Genomic DNA, 22,781 nt, shown 5'->3' on the forward strand with positions numbered 1-22,781 from the left:
TTTCTCAGTTCCACTTTCTATGTTAATATAGTATTAAATAAGGAGACAGTATTTAATTTAAGATGACTATATAAGCAGTGATGCTGCTAGATTAAGCGGTATACTAGATTATGTTTCCATTCTCAGTCAACTTTTTGTTTTTTATTGCAATTAAAACTGTTCTCTCTCTCTTTTTTTTCTCTCTCTCTCATCCTCTCTTTCTCAAATTTGCTTAGTTTTGTCTGTACTAGTGCTAGTTGGTTTCCCCCAAATTTTATTTGTATTATTTCCTTCTATTTCTCAATTATATTTGACTTTTGATATTTTCTCATATCAGTTTTAGGTTTATAGCATAGTGGTAGACATTTATATAATTTATGAGGTGATCCTCTGATAAGTCTATTACCCACTTGGCACTATACACTGTTGCTACAATATTATCGTAGACTAGGTGGCTTACACAGCAGAAATTTATTATTTACAGATTTGGAGGCTAGAGGTCTGAGATCAATATCAATGTGCCAGCATGTTTGGATTCTTGGTGAAGTCCCTCTTCTTGGTTTGTAGATGGACACATTCTTGCTGTACCCTTACATGGCAGAGAGAGGGAGATCTCTCTGTCTCTTCTGAAAGGGCAATAATCCCATTTGTGGAAGCTCCACCCTCAAGACTCAGTTACCTCCTTAAAGCCCTCCCTCTAAATACCATCACAATAAGGATTAGGCCTCCAATTTAGGAATTTACAAGGAGAGGGAGATACAATACAAACATTCAGTCTATTGCAGATACTCTTTTGATTTTGGAGGGCTAAGATGGGGATCTGACAGTCACCACTCTCCATGAAAACTTTAAACCAGCCTCCATTCTTTTAGTGACCACCCATCTTCTAAATCCTCTAAAGACTTTTGTGTACAAAGTAGGGTCCCCCTTCAGTGAGAATTTAGATTGTAGCTTTCTTGCCTCTACTCATATATCAGGTATTCTATGTTTTCCAAAAAATTCATACAAATCACTCATCCATTCTTGATTCCCCTTTATCCTCATTTGTGTTCATTTATCAAATGCATTTTGAGGAGGAAGAGGCAATAAAAGTGTGCTATCTATCTGCCATGTTTCAGATCTCAATTTCTCATGACAGATTTTAGGCATGGCAGGCAATGACGGGGGTATGGAAAAGAGACTGCAAAGCTGTTATTTGAGCCAGGGCTATAGCTCAAGTATAGACATGGAGGTAAATGTCTTTAATATTAAATGTGAGCTGCTGTCCTCCTTGTAGCTCATGTCTTTCAGGCTAACTTTTAACCAGTATCATTATATCCTGTCTTACTATGTACTTATTTCCCTGTACAACCTTTTAAATCAGAAGAAAGTCAGGTATATTGTACTTACTTATAGCTCTTTGGCTGTATAACTCAGTGTGTGTCTCCATTATTTTACTTACTCTTCTATTGGTTTTAATTGAAGTATCTCCCCCCTCCCATTAATTAATTTATTTCTAAGCTTTGAATCTTTACTTTTGTGCAGTTTCTCCCATAACCTTCTTTTAGCCTAGACCGACCTATTTATTTTGGCAAGGCAGCAGCCTCCAAAAACGCTAAGAAAATACATCTATTTAAATACCTTTTTTTTGCATATGTTTATGTCTTGCTGTGGATATTGAGGGAATATATTTGGTGGAAATAGAATGACTTTTCAGGTCATCATGTTCATTTAAGAAAAATTTTCTCTAGCATTTCATATTTCATATTTATAACTGCTTGCAAATATAAACATTTTCAATATCAAAAATGTGTTTAATTTGCCTGAGCCAAATGTTTCCTCAAAAGAATGAGTTTATAATTTTACAATGAAATAGATATAATAGAATTGTATGTATATGTTTTCTTAAGAAACCAACTATACTCGAAACTGAATTATGAATGTTTTCCCACCTTTTTTGGTATCAAAATTTTGGTTTTAGTTATTATCTCTTACACTTCAGAATACATTTTCAAATTGAAAAATATATACTTTTTTCTAATTTCTGTTTGTGGCTTAATAGTAAAAAATTAGAAAAATCTGAACTTGATATGTATGTATATGGTGTGTGTGTATATGTGTGTTATTACATCACTAGGAAGTAGAGCTTTACAAGTAAATATAATATAATATTTCAAATAGGCAACCATGTATTTATGATCTAAGTTTGTATCTTCTGATAACCCAATGTGTACCTCTATTCAAAAACTAGTAATAAGTATCACATAGTCATATAAGTGATTTCTTCTAGTTATTGCTGCATTTGAGACCAGACTTTTTCTTAAAGGCAACAGACTATATTAAGTTTGTATTTTTTCTCTTTATAGTATTTAGTTATAATCATGAAAATATTTTTGATTTGGTATATATAATTTTTAATATTAGATAGCATAAATTATAAACTAAATTTATAATTTAGTTTAGGTTTCTGCCTAGAGAAAAAACAAACATGCCATTACATGTTTAGACCTTTAGTCCTAATTCTTAAGCTTTGTAGGTTTTCTGTGAATACTTCTAAAAGACTTGAGAGGTTTTATATAATTTCAAATGGCTTACAAGCTTTGCAAGTTAAACTTGAAAAAATATTGTAGTAACACCAGGTAATAGTGATATAAAGGCTTAAAGAATCACAGAATTTGAAAGGATTTTGAGATAATTCTGTCCAAACCACATGTTACATATCAGAAAACTGAAGCCCAGAGAGATGAAGTAACTGGCTCAATTCATATATAACATGAGTGCAGGAACTTTGAAAGGAATCTAGATCCTTTGATTCTAGTGTATTTTTTTATAACCATTCTGTCTTCTTGAATCTAAACTAAAATCTTTGTGCCATATGAAAAACAACAGTAGACATTAACAGATAATTTTTTATAGCCTCATATAGAGTTATCCAGACAACTAAGACTTAAATCTGTTTTAGTAAATAGAAATGAAACATATATCTTTAAACTATTCCTTAAGTTTGTTTCTCTTCATTATAAAAGCAATATATATTTATGATAAAACATAGGAACCATGGTTTCACCATCCAAAAGTAATCCCTATTAATATTTTGGCAACTATATAAATTTTTCAATAACTTGAGTTTAATACATCACATTCTTTGCAGTAGACAAAAAATTATTTTAAATTCCTCTAATGTTGGCCTTGGCTGGTGCTTTAGGTGGGGCTATTTGCAGTTTGCAAGATGGTAGATGCAACCTGATACAAAGATCCTTTACTATTTGGTCTAAATCCACTCCTTTGTCATTACTTCCACTCACTATTCAATATGCTATGCAACCTACAATCCATTCACACCAATTTATCATTCTCTGAACAAATTTATCATTCTCTGAACATGTTCTATCACGCTTTAAGTCACTGTTTGTATTGTTCTCTCGTATAGGAACAGTTTTCCCCCATTTTCTATTTGGTGAAATCGTCTATGAGATGTATCTCAAATGTTATAATCTCCATAAAACCTTTTCTAGAGATTTTGGTGACTTCCTCACAGGAACTTTGGGGTTATATACCATATGTATAACATATAAATACATTGTATTGTAATCATTTGTATGTAAATTTTTCCAATAAAATATTTTTAAATTCAGGGAAGGTGGAATCTTATCCATCTCTAAATATCTACCATTAGCAGATAATACATGCTCAATGTGCATTTGTTGAAAGAAGAAATCAAGGTGATTTGGGGAAGATTCTTCTATTTTATAAAAAGTCCTAGAGGGAATACCTGTAGCTGATTCATAAGTCTATGTTATCCGAGATATGCTCAAGTATAAGAGGAAAGTGTGACTTAGTTGACTCTCAAAATTTGGGTTAATTAGCCAGAATATTGGTTTTTTTTTTTTATTATTTGCAGTTTGTATTTCACTAAGAAGTGTTGCAGATGGATTTTTATTGCTCCTTTATTCCCTTTCAACCTGAGAAATTTTCTGAAGATACTTTCATTTTGTGCCTAAAGGTAGTGAGCATATATTCAAAGAAAAACTCTTTTTTGAGGGCTGCTTGTCAATATGCGCAGGAGCAATCTGAAGACATTTACTCCTGTTTCTCACCTGTAATATAATCTTAGGCTTTTGGTTTGTTTGTTTGTTTTGTTTTTTGATTTTTTGGCTTAAATTGGATTTTATTAAGGACCTTACTGGACCATCTGCAGCTTAAAAAAAAGCTTGCTGGCAGGTCAAGAAGCATAACTTTAGAAGCCAGTTCGAAGCAACCTGATTCAAAGGACTGTTTCTAATCGGGCCCTGTCGGTCTGCTTTGTGCCAGTTCACATTCCAGGTGCTAGAGGTAGAATTAAGAAAAAAGATACATTTCTTCACCCATGGTGTTTATAACTCACAGATAAAAGACTTGTTACAATGGGTAGTGAGTACACAGGGTACTATGTGACTTCAGAAAAAGTGGCATCTATCCCTACTCAACTTGCAGAAGCAATAACTGAATTAAATCCCAGCAAAGATAAAAGAAAAACTACAGTGATAAAAGTAAAGGATTTAAATAATAATAAAAATAAAATAATAATAATAATAATAATAATAATAATGATTAATTTAGCCAGAACTGCATCAAATATAATTTCTTATTTATTTTATAAATTCTCAGTTTATTCTTAGTAAAGATGATTGAGATAAGTTATGAAACTTAAACTAACTAGTTAGTATTCAGCATGACCACCTGTAACATATTGGTCAGTGAAAAATCAGGCCAGAATTATTGGTCAGTATCTTAAAAAAATCCACTTCAGGTTGTCTTTAGTAGTTTGCAACACCTTTTCACCCTAAACATTTTTTAAAACAGATGAGGTGCAATGGTGACAACTTGGATAAGATCCGTGTCCTCAAATATCGTAACTTGACTGCGACAAATGTGAACCTATTGTCAGAGATAATTGTGTCTGGCAGCTTGTATGCTGCAAAAAACTGGCATGAAGTCACATTGTCACCACAGAGGCTTGAGGTCGAAGCAAAAGCACTTAAAGTCATTGTGAGAAGCAGTATACTGAAGGGAAAAGTTTTTATCTCATAATGCAAAATCAATGTGCAGTCCTGATCCAACATTTTTTTGTTGTTTTTCTCCCATGGGAAAGTTAGGTGTCTTAGACAGCTTATGCCAAGCAGCCTGGCATGTGGCGTATACTAACTTCCTTTAGACTTTTCAATATTAGAATCAATTTAAGGACATCAGATAGTGCTTCTAGCCAAGGCTTTCAAGCAGACAATTCCCAGATGTGCTGTGTGTAATGAAGCCAAGGTAATGACTTTTGGAATAATAATGTAACTTCTCTACCAAATGTATCCCTTATGGTTGAAAAAGAAAGGAAGGAAGGAAGGAAGGAAGGAAGGAGGAAGGAAGGAAGGAAGGAAGGAAGGAAGGAGGAAGGAAGGAAGGAAGGAAGGAAGGAAGGAGGAAGGAAGGAAGGAAGGAAGGAAGGAAGGAGGAAGGAAGGAAGGAAGAAAGGAAGGAAAGAAGGAAGGGAGGGAGGAAGGGAGGGAGGGAGGGAGAAAGAAATTCCTGTTGTGTTTTCTTCTACTGGTTGGAGCACATATATTTCTATATGTGTTGGGGGTAGATATTCTGAATTGTTAGATACTGATGGTATTATATGAACTATAATTGATGGTGGCATGAGTTGAGAACTCCAATCATTGTGCAAAATTAACATATATGTTAATCTCGGAGTTCCTAAATGAGATATTGAGAGCTCCAAATTTGGCCTGAAGATAATACAGATTTGATTTGCTTTAAGATAGAAAACCTCCGAAAATATAAATTTCAAGAAAAAATTGAATATGTATAAATTCTTTCAATACAATCTATAGCACACATTTTTTAAATAGAGGAAAAAATAAATTATCCTTTATTTGTAGATTATGAATTGCCCATCTGAAATATCTAAGAAATTAGATTAGATTGAAAATTAGATATTAGAACATTAGATATTAGATATTATACTAACCAGGAAAATTAAAAAGTAAGTATACAAAAGCAGTTACTTTCTATTTGTTTTCAAACTGATTATTATTAGTAAAAGAGAAAAAGATTTACAATCTATTAAAAGAGAAAAAGTTTTGCAAATAATGAATTGACTCTGACTAAGCTTAAACAGTGTGTATGATCTATAGCAAGAAAATAAAAACAAAAGTGGCAATGATAACAACAAAAATTCTACTGACAGAATGGAGAGAGATAATAGGTTTCTGGACTAGAAGATTCAACAGCCTAAATTAATCTATGTATAAATTCAGTGCAACATGATCAAAACCTCAACAGGAATTTTGTTTAATTTTGTGCTTTAATAACATTTTTCATTTTAAGCATTCTATTATGTTAATGTTCAAATATATAGAAAAGTAGAATAATGTCATAAACTTTCTTGCACCCATTGCCCAGGTTCATTGTCACCAATTCTAGCACGTAGCCAAATTTTATTTATTTATATGCCTACATATCACTCCACCCACACGGATTGTTTTGAAGCAAATCTCAGACATTGTATAATTTGTCAGTAACTAACTCTAAAAGATAAGAACTCTTAAAAAGAATATTTCTATGATGCTATTATCCTATTTTTCAAAGTAGCAGATATTTGATGACTTAAAATCAAATTGAACACTTATGAATATACACATACTCATATATAAATACATATATGGTTGGATTTTTTGAATCGGGATCCAAATTAGATCCTCACTTGGCAATTCATTCATATAAATCTAAAATTCTTTTAAACTATAAAGTCTCCCCTCCCTCTATTTTCCTCTTACATTTTTTTTTAAAGAAACTGGGTTACTTGTCCTGTAGAATTTACCACATTTTCTATATTTTGCTGAGTGTATCTCCATATCATTTAAAATTTATCTCTGACCCCTATTTCCTATAAGCTGTATTTAGACATAGAGGTTTGATCAGATCCAGATTTGATATTTTGGCAAGAAAACTTCAATTAGGATGTTGGGTCTCTCCCATTGCATTTGGAAGTTCGTAATGTCTAATGTCTTTTTATTATGGTGTTAAGATTGATCCATAAGTTTATGTGTGATTAGCTTGATTCATTCATTACGAAGTTCTCCATCAATTTTTTACCTAAAGGTTTAGCTGTCACTGACGATTATTAAATAGATATATTTGTTCAATAGGTATTGTAAAATAGTAAGATTCTAGTTCTATCATTTTTTTTCATTTCTTATCTTGAATTATTCTATATTAAGAATAACCTTACTGCATCAAGTATTCGTGATGCGGCACAGTTTGTACAGGAAAGACAGAAAGGATGCTTGATTATCTCCCTTTAATCATAAATTTTTGGAATAAGTTGGTTCCAAAATTCTCTAGAAATGACTATTTAGTTGTTTTCATATAACATTATAACCTCATGGATATTTTCATATTTCATTTGCTCAATCCACTGCAGTTATTATTCTTTATGTTATTGAATTTATATCATCTTTTCCAATAGGCATCCCTTCCATTAGCTCCTGACTCCTTTTGAAATGATCCCAGTAGTCACTGATACATTCTCACACTGGTAGGACAAGCAATCCCAGGCTTCTCTCATATTTTCTGCCCAGACCAGCAAACAGCCTTATCTCTAAGGCATCTTTTTATTTGTTTGTTTGTCTGGTTTTTTTTTCGTGGAAATTGATATCTACAATCTGGACACTGGGGAGGCTCATTGCTACTTAATTGGTCAGTTTCTAGGCCTTTTCTGTAGAAAGGTTTTAAAAGAGAAAGATTACATACATTTATATTGATATTTTCATACTTTTTATATTTCCGATTCAAATTTATAGATTTTATTTGTAATTCTATTTATTTCATATGTTTATCTCTTTTCCCTTAAACTGAAAATCTTAGTTTCATATGATTGTACATATACAATAATTTAAGAAGAATTTTAGAGTAAAAATAGTAATATTAGTAATGTGAGTGGTAAACACAATTTAAGATTTCTTTTCAGTTCTTATTGTCCCACTAGGAGAAGACAATTAAATTATTGGTTTATGCCACTTAAAATAATTCGTGTGTGGTTAAGCTGTCAATTTGTACACAGTTATATTCTCTAGTTTCATTTTGCTTTTAGTTTTCATGGATTAATTTTTTAGTTTGAATTAATTCCATTTAATAATTATTTAAAACATTATCACATTTCTGAAGTTGAAACCTCAAAGTAAAACACATTTAGCGAACTCTAGCTTCTCTACTTATCCGTTTTTCCTGGATGTCATCATATTTATTAGTTTTTGGTTTATCTTTACTTTTCTAAAAAAAGTATATAAATATATCTCTCTTTATATATTTATATTCCTGCCCTTCCTTTTTTTACTAAAAGATAGCATGCTGTACATCCTTAAAAACCTTGCTTTTTTTTTTTCACTGAAAAAATAAATATGTCCTAACAGTATTTAGTAGTATTCCTCATTCTTTTTACAAAAATCAGGCATTTTAAGCATGAAACCTATTCAAGAACCTATGCAGGGTAGGTAATCTCATTTATTCAGTAAAAGTAGGTGTAATGTTCTTGTGATACTAAGATTAATAAGACATGTTTGTCATAATGGAACTAAAGATCTATATCAGAGAAGACACTTAAACCAACAATTACTCCCCAGTGTTAAGTGCTGATGGAGTTCAACACAGTGCCGCCATAGGAGCCTGTAGGAGGGATGTGAAAACTAAATGGGCCTTAAGCTGACTCCTAAAGAATGGGTAGGAGTTGACCAGGTTAAACGTGGAGATAGGAGGTTTCAGACACAGAGAGAGGCGCATGAAGGCCCATGGATCAGGGAACGACAGCTTGGATCCTAGACCAGTGAGGATGGAGAGACAGGTAAGGAAGATCCTGACCAGTAAAGTCCTTGTAATTTGGGCTGTGGAGTCTGTGTGTGGCTTTGAAGTTTCTTAGTAGCTTAGAAAGGAAATAATTTTAATTGAAATTATTGAGGCGAGAGTTATATTTTTAGAAAGACCACCCTTCAATCGGTTTTTACAAACATTACTTAAGAAATGATTTATAGTTCATGTTATTGTCAATTATGTTCAAACAGCCTATTGCATATGCCGTAAAATTTGTATAGAAAGAACGAACCTTTAATAAAATATCATTAATTTAATAAAATATCTTTAATAAAATATAATCAGTCAGTAAACCAACTAACCAAACAATTAACCAGCCAACTAACCAACCAACCTATAGCCCAACTACCTATCATCTGGCCACCCTCTCCCACCCCGAACTTGTTATGTAATCTAAGTATAGAAATTTCAAGGAAACAAAAATACTTACTTTAAAATTCAAATGTAAATACTGCATGTTGCTCCATTGAATGTCATGAGTTTTAGGTACTTTATGACAGAACACATCCTATCTTCCAGCTCTAAATGGCTATGGCTCTGTTATGTAGGCTAAAGGTCCCTATGAAACACAACCAATATTTTTGTTTCCTTGAAATTTCTATACTTAGAAATAAAGAAGCAGAATGATGTACACAGTTGAAGAAAATTTATGAAAGAACATTTTATATTAAGAAATTTCTAGATTCCAAGAGTATGACAGCCATTAACAATACCCACTGTGGAGTCTCACAGTGTGGGTGAATCCAGCCCCTCTCATTTACTATCCATAAACCCTGATAAAGTCTCTTAATCTCTCTATTCCTCAGTTTCCTCATTTTTAAAATGGGAATAGCACAAGGGCTTCCAAATAAGGAAGTCATAAGGATTACTGGAGGCAATACATATAAAACTCTATAACAGTATCTGCCTAAATACTGTCATAAACAGTAACACACAGGAGGAAAAAGTTTAGCACAAGATCAGATACTTACTTTAAAATTCAAATGTAAATACTGCATGTTGCTCCATTGAATGTCATGAGTTTTAGGTACTTTACGGCAGAACGCATCCTATCTTCCAGCTCTAAATGGCTATGGCTCTGTTATGTAGGCTAAAGGGCCCTATGAAACACAACCCATATTTTATATTAAGAAATTTCTAGTCATTAACATTTTCCCTAATTAGCGAACAAATCTTATTTTATTTTAGTGATAATGTACCTTAATCTACTTCACAAAAATTTTGAATATTTTTTCGGGATGTAGTTGAAGGTCAGTCAATATCCAGCGCTTAACATATGAGGTACCTGAGGTCTATGACTGCTCAATGAACTACTTTCAATTTTATTGTGAATTTCTTTATTTTTTTCAACATTTATCCGAAGCTCCAATCATTTTTTCTAATCTTCTTGCAAATTAAAAGTTTACTGCATATACATAAAGTACAGTATTTGCAAAGACCTGCTAAAGGGAAATAAGAATTTAAAAAAATTTTTACATAAAATTAAAGCATATATATCATATATATATCTCAAACACCTGCTATTTTTCCAACAGTGTTAGATGCAAGAAATATAAGGAGGAGTAAGATAGAATCCCTATTGAAAGGAACCTGCCAAATTTTTCTATTTGCATCTGCCAGAGGGCCCCTTTGGACTTAGATTTTACTGGTTATGATCCTTTAGGCAATACTTACGGCAAATCAGAACTTAGTATGTTGTCTTGGAACAAAATAATTGGAGTATTCATTCGGCACTGAAATGATCCACCTTGCATTAAATTCTAGTATATTAGATTTCCCCTATTTTTTTCTCAATAATTTCTTGCATGGAGAAAACTGAATTCTCTAAATTGTATCCCATAATTCTTGCTTTTCTTAGCCTTTATCATCACCATACACCTATTAGTAGTTAGTAAGTGCATGTCACCGTAGTTGTCTTGCAGTTAAAAGTAGAAATTCCTGTCAAGCAGATTGATTATGATTTTTATTTCTCTATGGTGCCTGTTTACAATTTTCTTCAATTGGTTTTCCATTTTGAAATTCGTTGCATGTTAATCCATGCTTTAGTCTGATTTCATTACATTTATTTTATTGACTATCTCCTGATTGTTAGGATGGTTATATATAAATGTTCGGAACATTCTAAAAGAACCCAAAGGGCCCAAATTAACCATTTCTGCTAAAACACACCTTCTAATTGGGAATTACTTGTTAAATAGTTTATCGAGTTACTTTTCTATATAAATATGCAAACAGTGCAAGCAATGAAAAGTATAAGACATCTTGGTTACTTTCTGCATTTCAAATTATTTTCTAATGTCTTTTCATATCTTCCTAAACCTTCCAAAAGCTTTTCTGCAATAGAAAACTACATGCAAGCAATCAAGGGTCAAGCCTTTTCTAACCGAAGCTTAATGCCTTTGCTGTGTGAGCTAAGATCATTTATAAAACTCACAGAAGAACAGATTCATCTGTTACCATGTATAGTAACATCTCAAAGAGACAACTAAACATGACAGTTGAGGAGATTTGCAGTTGAAAGAGAAAAAGCATGATCAGAGAGCCATATAATTATCCTCATTCACACTGTGACTAGCTTTAAAGTGATTTATTCAAAATGGTTACCCATGTACTCTTAGTCACCTCCTTTCTTGACTACGTGCTAATTCTGATTTTGGCATTTGTCTGTAGAATACATTTGTTCTTCCTTTTGAAAAGGAATTGTGTTGCATTTTCGGTAGTGTTTAAATCAGTTAATCATATTTCCCAATTATCCCATAACGTTAGTTGTTTGAATTTCAAGTTGCAATGTTCTTAGAGAAAGCTTAATATCTTCATTATACATACAGTCATGGTTGGCTAATTAGCATCCTGAATGCTGCAGTTTAACCCTGGATGTCACTATTTCTGGCTTCAAGGATATATCGGGTTTTCTCATTTTAAAAAATTTAGGAGGAAAAATACTGTTGTTGAATTCTTTCTAGATTTTTCAAATAAGAAACCCCTTTTGAAAGTATGCAGACATATCATAAATACATTACGATTCTCATCTATTGATTTATAAATAAAAACACCTTTGCATGGTTTTTAAAAGAGTAATACAATTTACAATATAGTTAATGAAAATTAAGCTATATTGGTTTTCCTTGAGGAAAATTGCACTGCATAATTCATTTAAAAAAATCACTGTTTATTTCTTCAGTTCATTGGGAAACAAGAAACAGATTCAAAATAATGAAGCTGAGTATTCATATTGTGCTTTGGCACTGTCTCTAAAAGATCAGTGCTTCGGAAGCAATTTCCTCTTTTTTGAGTTGCCATTTTAGTTGCCTTTGTTCTTAAGGTGTTTCTTCTTCTTTCCTAAGTAGGGGTCATCATCTTTCATTAACAGATGTAAAGGAACTGCAATTATTTGTTATAAAAATAAGTATCTTACACTTATTATTTTAACATTTTGATTTTGATGTTTTTATTTAGTGATTATTATGCAATGTACAAAACTATAAATCAATATCAATCAGAAAGGTAAAGTGATGTGCACAGGATTACAATTTGCGGTGACAGACCTGGCACTAAAACTCAGGCCTCTTGGTATCCACTCTAGTGCTTTTTTCCTTATCTGGACTCTTGGTGCCTTGTGATCCCTTGATAGTGGAATCTCAGAAAATAGGGGCATGTACTTTCTGGTCCAGCAGCTGTGATGAATTGGAAATGTCTTTGTATAATTCCGTAGTGACTTAATCTGAGCTTTATTTACAAACAATTATACCATACATTTGGGTATCATTCTGTGGTATTTAAAATTTTTTCTCATTATTCTCTCCCTGCCTTTTCTTTCCCACCTTTCTTGCCCAACTCATTTGAGCCTCACATAATCTTATAAACCCTCATCTGAGCCTTGCAGTGATATTAATAGACTAGGTAGAAAAATTCTTAGAATCTCCTTGAAGAAATGAGTAAACCAGAGTTCAGGAAAGGGTAAGGATTTTCTAAAACTGCATAATTAGTGAATGGCAACACCAGTATTTAAATCTGGAACTTTGACTCCTAATGGTTTATTTTATCATGTTATAATTCAGTTATTAAAATATACAGAAATAGGACTTTTCTCTGAAATCCATGCAAAGTGAATAGTTAGATTATAGAAAATGTACATAGGTGATTGTATGGCATCTACAAGGGAGAAGTTTTCACTCTTTTAGGGGATATCACATTAACCGATCTCTTACACTAAAGACAAAGTTGGAGTTTTTTAGAATGTGATTAAAAGTTTTTCAGAATGATGAATGATGTCATCAAAACACCTTTCATAATTCTTTTTTAGCTATTTGTGTAAAAGTCTTATTCTCTTGGAACCAGGCCTTACATAGTGAAAGTTACTATTATGAGAACAATCAAAAGCATTTATCATGAACTTTAACTTAAAGTGACTTCTGAAGAAATACATAACCTAGCATTTCTTTTAATTTCTCTCCTAAACTATATATTTAACTTCAATATGTAAAAATAAAATAAAACGATAAATTAGATATGCTAACGTCTTGGAACGCACAAACAATGAAATAAAAGTTGAAAGAAAAATACTAATTCCAGTGGGATAAGTAGCTTATTGTAACTATTTCTGTCATATTGTAAGATATGGGCTGGAGACATGGTGATCATTCCTCTCACAAGTTCAACAAAGAAAGATGGGAAGGGATGGGCTTGAGTTTTAATGTGAACTTTATTTTGCAGAAGGGTTTGGAGACTGGCCATGTAAATGGTTCTTTTCTTTTCCCTGCTCCTTCCCCTTGTACTCTGAATTTCGCACCTTCATTTCTTCACAAAGACTTCACTGTACTCCTTCAATGGTGGCATCTTCTCTGCATCACTGTCCTCTCTCTCCCTACTTAAACATTCCCATTAATATACCAATATTCTTCAAAATGTCCCATCTTAAAAAAGAAAATAACCCAAAACCTTCCCTTGGATCTTCCTTTAAGTACAACTGCTCATCTCTGTTCTCTTTTATATAATCTTTTTGATGTTTAGTCTATCTCTATCAACTCCAATTTCTCAAACACCATTCACTCTTCAAACTACTTTCAATCTGTCTTTCCCCACTGCACCGCTAAATTGTTCTTGTTTTCAAAGACCTCCATGTTATCACATCTATTGGCCACTGCTTTGCCTTCTCCTTACTACATCTCTTAGTGTTATTCGATACAGTAGCCCACTTTCTCTTTTTGAATCACTTCTCTCTTGTCCTCCTAGACATCATTCACTTCTCTTTTTCAATGTCTTTAGTCTCCTCCTCTTTTATGCTCATTTCCTCTAACTGAAGCTATGAGAATTTGGGGATGACAGAAGTCTGTAGACAAGAGATTGAGTCTGACAAGTATGATGGTATGAAATTTCTCAAACCTGTATGTTGGTTTTTGGTTCCTATTGACATTGGTTCCTGGTGTATTGGGCACATTAAGTTTGTTTTTCTGTAATTGATATCTACTCTATTAGGTATTAGGGGTAAGAAATAAATTACATGAGTCTTTAGCAAAAGTAGTCATGAAATTGCATTTGTATTGCTTTTTTTCTCTAATACTAGACTTTTTGTATTACCATAAGGAGGTAGTAGGCTACTGATTTTGAAACTAAATTATGAGAAGAAAGAGGGAGAGAATGAGAGCATCAGTCATTTTTCAGACAGAGGTTTGTTTTAAATTAGATTTTTCTGAGTCCCCAAGGACTTTTTTTCATCTAATGATGAGCTCGTAAGTGCCAATCTTGGTCTGTTTGCACGGGGAGTGAGCAAATATATATTGCAGAAATGTTAACTAACAAAAGAATAGTGTATATAGAATAGAGCCAGTGGTGTGACAGTTCTTCTGGTCTAATGAAACTCCACAGATTATCTATCACCTGGTATTTGAAGATGCAGTACAGCCCTTAGAAACATCATTTCTATTTGCAACTCAACATTGGTTTGGGACTGGTGAATCAATAAATCAAAGTCTCTATTTTTAAAACAGTACAATTTTTAAAAGACAAATTTGCCTCAGGATTTGAAATTAGATGGACTGAAGAAGAAAAACTTTCCCCAATTCATTTCCTGGGAAAGGGAAGCCTTGCATTTAATTCTATTGCTTTACCTTGGCTAAGAAAAATGTCATATTTTAGGATGTGGCCTGACATAATAATGGTGGAATAGGGCAATCTCAAATGAGGTAAGACCCGGAATTAAGGAAATGGGATGAAAGTGTGGAAAGTGATACACAGTTTGAACAAATCCTAGCCTTTCTAGAAAATCTAGCTACTGACAATGCACACTAAATAATTGTATCGATTAGTTGAGATGTTGGCAGAGGAGAAGTGAATTGGGTGGTACTGAGAGTAGGATTCAGCATGCTGATGGAGAATCCATGAGCAGGCAATGATGAAGAACAGAAATCTACAGTCACTAGAGGTGGGATGTAGGCAGTATTTTGCTTCTGAGAGTCTAAAATACATAATTCAATAGAGGGTTCCAAGTTTCAGGAGGGTGATTAAGATGGAGCCTGGGTTTAAAACAGAGCATAGATACCTGAGAGTAAAACCAAATAACCATCAGGTTGATTTGATGCTCAGTCACAGATCACTGAGCCTGAGCTTCTTCAGTACATCCTTTCTTAGATCACAGTAGGATTTATCATAGTGAAATTACTGAGTTTATAAGTGGAGGCCAAGGACCCCAGCCACAGGGAGATAAAAAACTACTTCAAAACATTCTCTAAAACTCATCGGACTTTTAAAAAAAATTCATTTCTAACACAATCTCCTCTCCATTTCTACTTAACCCATTTCTGTCCCTTTCCTTTCTCTTCTTTGGTTCATGGTCAAAGGGTTTAGAGATTATGAGGGTATGGGGCAGCAAGGAAAACATAAAAAAGGGAATCTTCTGGCAAAATTCTTTGGGATGTCCTGCTATAAACATTTCTATACATTTTTGAAAGAGGATACATTACAGATGATTATCAAATGGAGAAAGTCCTGTTATCCAGTTGGGCAAACAGATTGGGTTGTTAGTCACTGATGTGATCAATTCATTTTCTTAAGTAAACACACAGTATTTGCCCTTTAAAGCATCAACTGCAATGCCAGAGGTGCATTACGAAGAATCGCTCCAAATTATTTCTCTTTCTCCATTTATTATCCTTTACTTAGCAGGAGTTTATTTTTATTTTTCCTCTTCCTTGTGATTTTAAAATTTCTACTGACTACACAAGAGGGCTAAAATACAACCTTTTCTTGGCATAGAGGCTTGCCACCCAGCTGGCATTTTTATTATAAGAAAAGTTACCTGGGGAGGCGATTTACTGGCAAGAACAAAATCAATTATCCTGTTATCTTCCCCAATGTTTCCCTAACAGACTCATTAGAACACAGTGTATGAAATTCAGAGTGGGCTTGAGTCTAGAATCTGGACATTCACCAACTGAACACCTGAACAAGGAAGATTGAGAAACTGATCCTCAAACATCTGTATCTCCTTGTAGTAGATAGAGTTGCTTATTAAGATATAAATAACATTTTGCCTTAAGGTAAATAGGTAAAGGGATATCACATGAAATTCTTAACCTTCAGTTAATTCAGCCTGCATTAATGACATCCCGTTCTCATGAGCTGTCTTATTGAACTATGCAAAATAACAAAAGGATTTTGTGTCCTTCTGTTTCTTCCTTTCTATATCATATGTCTAGAGAGGACTGTCTATTTCTGAATCCACATCTATTTTAGAAATACAAGCTTCGTTGCAAATGATTTTGACTTTTCTGCTTTATATTTTCACATGTCGAGGGATGTCTTTTGATCCTCTGTGATATGGTAGTCAGACTTCGAATGATGCGTTATTGCTTCAGGTGCTTGGATGCCTTTTCCTATGTCATATGGAAGTCTGTCAAGCTCTGTAATGACCTGGGAAAATGAATTCACCCTCAAACCAACATTTCTTTTTTTCCTTCAAAAAAGAGTTATGGTAAATAGTTTATGACCATCCCCCTCCCCTTCCCTTTCTTTACCCCAAACTCTTCCTGTGTCCTTCTGCAATTGCCCAGTGACCTACACTCAGGATTTTTCACTCTTATACATCATTGAGCCCCATAATCTGGACCTTTTATTATCTGCCTCATGTTTTTTTTTTTTTAATCCTTCTATATTTTTTATCTACTGTTGTAAAACAGACAGCTCTAAAACTTAGTGGCTAAAATAACATACATTTATTATCTCATAGTTTCTGTGGGTAAGAAATTTGGGAGTGGCTTAGCTGGGGTTTTCTGTGTTAGGCTATCTCATGAGGTTGCAGTCAAGCTGTTGACTGGGGCTGTAGTCATATGAAGGCTCTACTAGGGCTGGAAGATTGGCTTCCAAGATGGTGCACTCACATGGCTATTGGCAGGAGGCCTTTCAATAGGGCAGCTGGCTTTTCACAGAGTGAGTGATGCCTTTTATCACTGAGCTTTGGAAGTCATACCCTGTCACTTCCTCCATATTCTGTTCCTTGGAAGCAAGTAACTATGTCCAGCTCACATTCAAAGGAAAAAAAATTAAGCTTCATCTCTTGAAAGGAGGAATATCAAAATTTGGTAGACATATTTTAAAACCACCATATCTCCATACCCCACCCTTGCCTTCAATTTACCTCTCTTATGTCTTATGACTTTAGTTGATGATACACCTCCAAACTAAACTAATAATTGAGAGTAGCTGTATTAAAATATTTATCTCCTTTGGGCAACATAGTATAAAGATTAAAAAAGAGGATATAGCCAGTTCATATTGTGGCTCTGCCATTTAATAATTACATGACTTTGGGAAACTTATTTAACTTCTACACACCTCACTTTTATCAACTGTTAGGTGGGCATTTTGATATTTACCTCACAGGATATAAAGCAGTTGAAGTCATGCATATAAAGCAGTGAAGATAGAGTTTTAGATGTAGCATGTTCACAGTAATTGTTAGCTATAATAGTAATAACGCTGATTACTATTGTGACTTTTGCATTCTGTTTGGGAACTTTTGGTGACTGTGGCATAACTCAAAGAAATTTCTAAATGGTGGGAATTGCTGTGGCAGATGGGTGTGAAGCGGCATTTATTATCAGAGCTCTCTTCAGTCCAAAGGCTCACCTCCATCCCCCACTCAGACAGTCTCTTGGTGACCCCCGCCTAGAGGCTTCAGTGCATCTTAGTGAAAATGTCAGTCAGTGTAGAGTTCTGGCTCTGAGCCCCTGCTTTACCATCTGTGAGCTATGTGACCTTAGGTGAACTTTTCAACACTTTTAAAGTCATCTTTCCTCATATATAAATTTGTGGATATTTATTTCTTTTTTGCTGCACAGCGAATCAGTTGTAGTAGAGCAACTGTGCCTTACGAACTGATACCTCATTGTTTTAAGATAATGATTCCTAAACACGGCTGAACAGTAGAATTGCCAGGAGTACGTTAAAAAAAATTCTGATGCCTGGTCCCATTCCAGAAATTCTGATTTAATTGATTGAGAGACCAGATAGAACCTATACATCTGGGATTTTTTTCAGTCTTTCCAGATATTTCTAATATGTTAAGAACCACTAGTTTAGGTCGATAATTTTATCTCTTACAATAATTATTGGCTCAAGTGATCTAAATCAATTAGACCAAAGTTAAAATAGTCTAAAAACACTTATTTAAATCTTATATTTCCATGCTTTTGATTCTTCCTCTTGATAAATTGTTTTATTTTTCTCAGTATACATTTGTACCATTTGTAGCTCCTAATTTTATAATTCTTCCTTTGCTCAACCCTCAAGCCCCTTATGCTGAGGTTATATATTCTACTTTTTAAAACAATATGAAAAGGATAAGCAAGTATAAATTTATGGTATTGCTTTTAGGTAGGTTTTTTCCCAGCAGGAGACATGGGAAGAAACCGCGTTGCTCTGGTGGAAGTACACAGGGGTCCCACACGCTTTGTAAGAACTGTCGATGGGCAGTGCCATGGGCACACTGGGCTAAGCACTGGCACAGGTGTGCAGATGGGGCTGTAACAGACGGGACTGAGTGTAGGCAGTCAAGTAAGTGTTCAAGCTCTGTCTCTGAATTGACTAATGGTTTCGATGGCAGAAATTCAAGGCCAAAGTATTGGGATGACTATCGTTGTGTTGTACTGAATGTCTACAAATTAAAGCTATAGGTCCCCTCCCTTTCTGTTCTAACTCAAACTTAATTTAAAACAAATAGTTTCTCTGACCACATGAAATACATTTTGGTTTTGGCTGATCAGGATTAGTTTAATGATGTCTCCACCCCTCGATTATTCCTCACAAATGACTCCTAAGAAGCCAATAAAATACCATCCAAAGTGGCATGTTGCTGCTAAATATTTTGATACGTGTGGGGCGTTTTCATATCCGTGTCCTACATGGAGAATCTGTAGGTGCCTTCTTGGCAAATGCCAGCTAGCTAATGTAGCCTAGGATCAGCATGGGCATTTGGCGCTTGTCCATAACTGTGAAGAGGCAGTTTGTCAAGGCTTTCAGAACTGTTTCGGTCTAGGTCTTGGTCTAAAATAAAGATACAGCCCAAAATGTAGTTTTAAGATGAAAATTTTTAATCTTACCTTGTCTGTTATTCTCATAATTAGCTCTGTTGGTTAAAACTCAGTCCTAACACATCCAAGATTTAGTTTTCATGTTGGTTATTTAGCTTTATTCTATTTAATTAGCTCAGATTATTCTTTTAATCCTGCTAGTGGTCTTGGCAGTGTCTTCTCTCTGACAAAAGAGTGTATATAATCACTTGCAGACTTTGTATGCCATGCATTCTGCATTCCCTACATTGGAAGAGCCTATTACTCAGATTACTTGACTGCAGATGTGAACACCAGTGCACGATATTAAGTAATGATGTAACTGAGTTAATATGAACTCTCTCTTATATTTTCATCTTGTTTGCTTTCTTTTAGAATCTCTAAGAATAAAAATATTCAGAGGTATAGGAATTGGGTAATTAAAAAAAACCTGATAATAGGTCAGCCAGAATGCCAGTAATATTTCGACATAGTTGACATAAAGTTGTGAATTTAGTGGTGAAATGAACTCTATTCGCTTAATTCAACAGCCCTCTGTGCTGACACATGCTGAAGAGTATCTTACAGTTTTCTTCCTCTCTTTCATTTTTATTTTACTATTATATAGTCAGAAAAAAACTTTCCAAAGAGTGGTAAGGCTGTGATTTCAGGACCATATGTAGTTCTTCAGAGCTTTCGGGTTAGCTTTTGAGGAAAATTGCTATTGTAGAGTGCTGTTATTACTGTTATTAAAAAAAGAATCCTATGTTTTGTTCATTACTTAATATCATATTATGGTTTTTAAATACCCATAGTTGATCTAATGAAATAGCAATGGAGAAAAAGTTGTCGTCGATTTCATTGAACAGCAGATGTCCTTTAAAAGTAATGTGTTAACCCCAATAAACTTAAAAAAATATATAAAAATAAAAATAATGTGTTAGTCCCATTATTTAAGTCACTGGCAAATTCTGGCTTCTACTTATGTTTAGATTTGCTTCCAAAACCAGAGTTTTTAAAGTCCCTGAGGACAGCTATCTGTTCTGACACAGTTATCTTTGTATCAGTAAGAAATTAGGCTATGTTTGAGTAACAAACCCTAAAACAAATACAAGTTTAGTTCTTATTCATTCAAAGTTTGTGTTCTGTCCAGTGGCTTTCTAGGGTAGCTTCCTTCAGCCAGTGATTTGAGAATACATTCTGCTACCATCTTATGGCTTCTAGGTGCCCCTAGCAGGGAAAAGAGAGAGATTTGCAAAGCTTGTATCTATTCTTCTTACAGCTCATAGTCCAGAATTAACAGAGGAATGTGTGCCCAGGAAAAGGAGGATGAAAGAGGACCTTTAAACACAGAGCATTATTATCGCTATGCTGTCATTCTCTTCATATCCCTTTTCTGGACTTTACCTCATATTTGATTGTTTGCAGTTGTCTCCAAACTGATCTTCTTGGCTTTGGTCTCTGGCATCTTCAGTACATTCTAAAAGTGCTGCTAGAGTAATCTTTTTATAATGCTGCTTTCATCATGTAAGTTATCTGCTGCAACATCTTCAACACTCTCTCTTCCACCATTAATTATAGATACAGTCTAAATTCCTCAGTGTGTGTCATGTGAGACTTACAGTTTGGCTCCAGGCTACATTTCTAAGCTTATCACTGCATCTGCAACATTGAATACTCAAATTCTCAACTTTACCTATACTCACGATCTCACCTTGCTCAGGTCTACCTCTGTATGATTGTTTTCCCTGTGTTCTCCACCTCTATCTGTGTTTGAAGTGTCCCCAGTCTAGGAACCCAAGGAGATTGTTCTCTCTCTCTGCTGTATTCCCTTTCCACCTATTATTTGTGTCACTGAGCCAGGATGGGCATTGCTGGATAGTATCATTGCTTAACTATGTGGACATTTCTCTTCTATTAGGTCATTTGCAAGACAGGAACTTTATCTATTTCTGCATAACTTGAAGATCTCCAGGAAATGATAAACGCATAATCATGTATAGTGTATAATAAGATTTGTTGAGAAGAATGGATACCTGAATGATTGACTAGGGAACCTTAATTTGCTTTATGTGATCCATAAGCACTGTGTTTATGTTATATTATATTATCATTTTGATGAGATTTACATTCTTATTTCTAGTTCGTGTTGACAGTATGAAGTCTGTGGCATAGAAGTCTTAAGATGAATATTGAGATTGCTAATGATAATATCTTTGCTTGGTTTTATATAAAATTTTAAATTCTCTTTATTAATGACCCAGGGAAGTTTATGTTTCATGAAAGTGAATGTTCTGTACTAGATTCTGCTTTAAATCAATGTATTAATACCATGATTAGGAAATGATTACACAGTTAAGCATGTAAGGCTTTGGACCCAGACAACTTTGGGCCCAAATGATAGAACCTGTGGACATGTGCTTTGGGAACCTGGCGTCTTTGAGCCATTTTACGGTTTCCATAAAAATGGTTACAATATCTACCTCTATCACAGAACTATTGAGATGATGAAATGGCATAAAATCTCTGAGACAGCACAGTGCCTTATAGATAGTTGTGGCTCAAAACCAGTTAATTCTACTGCTAATATTTATATTATTTAAAATATATGTCACTTTATTTGAGTCAAGAAAGCAAAGTTTTTGTTATGTATCTTCCTGGAATTTCTTTGCCAAATAGAGGCAAGTGAAAGAGAGGGCTCTGTCCAGAATTTTGGCAACAGGTGCCCCACCAAAGGTCACATGCTGTATCCACTGTACAGGTAAGAAAAAGCCTCCTTTTTGTGGCTCACTGGGCTGCTGCAACCGTCTCCACAGTGATTCCAGGGCTGGCTGGGTTATGAGGGGTATATGGTTAATTGTGAAAGAAATCTGTGACATAACAACCTCGACCACAGTTGCTCTTAAAATCAGGTAAAATCACAATGGCTATTGACATATAGAACATCAAAATAAACAGAAAGAAAAAGTAATGAAAAGAAGACACTTTGGTTCATGCTCAGTCTTGTTTTGTTACGGTTCCTAGCAGAGCAGCTGAATGAGAATTTAATTAGTTGCGAATACTAGCAGTGCGCAGGGAAAAAATGGAATTTACAAATGTCTTAAATTACTGGGAAGCTTGTGAAATCGTATGTACCATTCTGTTTTATACATTTTTATGAGCGCGATACCTTGTTTCAGTAGTTAGGGTTGAGGATGCTATGAGCAAGATTTGAAACTCCATTGTATTTTAATAGATTTAACAGATTTATCTGAGTTTTAAGGGACAAATGACTTCAGCAAGTACACAAAGCAAAATGTGAATATGATATCAAATCTCAAATGGGCGTTTACAGAGAGGAGAAAATTAAATGAAGGAACAACGGGCGTGGTGAGTGCCAGT

General features: G+C 34.2%; 1 protein-coding gene across 2 annotated transcripts in view; it reads left to right on the forward strand.

Annotated features, from left to right (window-relative positions):
- CTNNA3 (catenin alpha 3) overlaps positions 1-22,781 on the forward strand; it is a 1,378,877-nt gene that overhangs the window by 589,554 nt on the left and 766,542 nt on the right. The gene's annotated exons all lie outside the window — the stretch shown is intronic.

This window comes from Pteropus alecto, unplaced genomic scaffold, assembly GCF_000325575.1.
Source record: "Pteropus alecto unplaced genomic scaffold, ASM32557v1 scaffold155, whole genome shotgun sequence".
In the NCBI taxonomy this organism is placed as follows: domain Eukaryota; kingdom Metazoa; phylum Chordata; class Mammalia; order Chiroptera; family Pteropodidae; genus Pteropus; species Pteropus alecto.